Source organism: Trichosurus vulpecula, chromosome 4, assembly GCF_011100635.1.
Source record: "Trichosurus vulpecula isolate mTriVul1 chromosome 4, mTriVul1.pri, whole genome shotgun sequence".
NCBI lineage: Eukaryota > Metazoa > Chordata > Mammalia > Diprotodontia > Phalangeridae > Trichosurus > Trichosurus vulpecula.
The window spans coordinates 210,674,638-210,677,734 of record NC_050576.1 but is presented as its reverse complement, the minus strand read 5'-3'; positions in this window follow the sequence as shown (position 1 = coordinate 210,677,734).

Sequence of the window (3,097 nt, the reverse complement as noted above, 5' to 3'; positions counted from 1 at the left end):
AGACATTGAGATCCTTACTCAAGCTAAACTGCCAAGCATTAAAACTCTGCTTCAGAGAGGCAACTCTGATGGGCTGGCTACACATTGTTCAAATGCGAAACGTACACTTGCCAAAAAGACTGTTTTATGGAGAACTCACACAGGGGAAGCATTCACATGGTGGTAACAAGAAACGATACAAGGACACTTTCAAGACCTCTCTTAAGAACTTTGGGATTGATTGTGTGCCATGGAAGACACTGGCACAGGACTGATCAGCATGGCATTCCCACATCAGAGAAGGTGCTGTGCTCTATGAGCAAAGCAGAATTGAAGTAGCTCAAAGGAAACTCAGGATGCACAAATTTAGAGTATCTGCCCCAAATGTTCACATAAACTATTTGTGTCCAACCTGTGGTAGAGCTTTCTTCATATTGGTCTGATCAGCCATAGTTGGACACATTGAAACTTGACTCTAGCAAGACGACATCATTTTGGTTCTCTTTGAGAATGAAAGACAACAACCAACTATCAACTTACCCACTTTCTCTTCCAAGTCACTGTCCATGTTTTCTTCTATATCTAACGATAATTGCTACTAGGTGCAAAAGACTGGGGAGCCTTTCTTTTATTCCTTTCCACTAAGGGACCCACTACTCTAGACTCAGGTATGGGGTCTGGACTGAGCTCAATATTGAGTATGGCCTATAATAAAACAGGTTAAGTTCCCTTTTATCAAACTTTTTGGTTCTGTCCCACCCCAGCATCCTGGGGGAAAATTGTCTTAAGCTGAGGGTTGGGCCCATGCCTAGGGTCTTCCCAAAATAGGAAGTAGAAAGATACTAAATGCCCAATAAGAATTGGCTGTGAGACAGGTATTTATTTCCTACTCACAAAGGAAATACTAAACACAAAACTCTCAGAAGCATACTGTGGAAGAAAAGACAGAAAAACATGGTTCATCATAATTACTGTTACACTCTCTCAGGAGGCTGAGACTTCTCATCAGAATGCCCATCAACTGCGGAATGGCTGAACAAGTTGTGGTATGTGATTGTGATGGAATATTACTGTGCTACAAGAAATGATGAGCTCAATGATCTTAGAAAAACATGGAAAGACTTGGGTGAAATAATGAAGAGCGAAATGAGCAGAACCAAGTAAACGTTGTATACAGTAACACCTTGTTTCAAGAAGAATTTTGAGTGAATAAATCATTTTAACAATTATAAATACCTAAATTAACTACAAAGGACCTGTGAAGGAAGACACTATCTGCATCCAGAGAAAGAACTGATAAATAGAAGTATGTAAAGAATGATTTTATATATATATATATATATATATGTGTGTGTGTGTGTGTGTGTGTGTGTGTGTGTGTGTGTGTGTGTGTAGACACATACACATATTGTGTCTAATGGAAGCCATCTCTAGGGCTGGGATGGGGGGAAGGGGTGAGGTAAGGGTTGGAAGAAAAAAAGGGGAAAAAGTTACATGATAACTGTATTGTGTATTTAAAAGAAATAGCAAGTTGTGCATAATTAGATTCGCAGTTTCATGTGCAGTCATCTTTTTCTATTCTACTATGTTATGGAAATGTTTGTTTCATCTCTTAAGTTCAGAAGAAAATAAATAAATTTTTTAAGAAAGAAGAAGAAGCAATTGGGGGGGATCTCCTGAAGTGACATTGTTATATTTCACTTCAGCTCTGCATTGTCCCTCCAATGTCCACGTCTCCTGGTCAGTCAAGCCAGCGGTTAGGCTCTTCCTTTTTTGGTGGTATTCTTCTCTGATACAAAAACTCCCCATTTCCAGGTCATTCTAACCAAGGGTCCTAGACCAAGGGCATCTCAAGCTCCCAAGGTGACCTCCAAGCCTAGACACATCCATCTCCAGGTCCATGTTTAGTCACACTCTGGAAAGAAACAAAAACAGAAGAAGCAGTTACAGCTTTGAGAATGAGGCTCAGGTTCCTTTGGGCAGGAGACGTCCTTTAGCTGCCAAATTCTCATAGCTGCAGTGTGGCCAGGGTGAGGCAAAGGGAGAGTTCTTCTTCACCTACTTTTTCTAGGTAATTTTCTGAGCTACATAATGCCACATGCAAGGTCAAGGGAAGAGAGTAAGAGGGGTAGAATCACTCTCTTTTTAAATGTCCATTGAACCACTCTTACTCAGTGACCATTAAAGGGATTTCTCTGACTTATCTGAAGTGTCCAGGCAGGAATCAGGCAGAGGCAACTCTGCAAATACTCTAAAACTCCAGTTAAACATATTTTTCCCCTTCCTGCATTTAGATAATAATAGGGAAAGGACAGGGGTTTGTTCTAAAAAGCATGGAAGAGAAACCAGTAGGACTTTGTCAAGATTTAAGATATGTGGAGAAATAGGAGTCAAGGATGATGTCAGAGTTTTAAGCCTAAGGGACCTGGAAGACAATGTATGTGTTGACAAAAATGGAAAAATGGGGAAGGGTTGATCATTTATTGGGGAAAGAAAGCATGCTTAAGATGAGATAGTGTCTATAAAACCATTTATTACTCTTAAATCAATACATAAATATTAGTAATAATTGTTATATGTAAAGTTTCAGGTGGCAGTCAGATGTTTAAGTACAGATATCCTATAGAATCTTAAAATTAAAATGGACTTTAGAGATCATTCAGTGCTATTCTCATTTGATCAATTAGGAAAATGTGAAACTTTGGGATTTAACCAAGATGACCATGGCTAGTTATGAGCAGAACCTAGGCTAGAAACTGGATCTCAACCACCAGTCCAATATTTTTTCCTTCCCTTGCACAATGCCTTTTCATGAACCTGAAAAACATGAAAATGAAAAAGAATGAAACATCTGTCCTAAATAAGTGTATTTGGGAATTATCAGCATACATGTGGAAGAAATAATAAATAGTTTATGTCACAATCACAGATGTCACTGAAACAGAGAAAACACCATCAAAGATTTCACAATGAAACTGTAGAAATTACTGTAAATCATTAGAGAATACTGGATTTCTGAGTTGTTGCCAAATCAGACACTTTATCTTCTATTTACAAAGATAAAAGTAAATGAAAATAGTTAATATTTAAACATTCTCCAGTTTGAATCTTTCTTTTT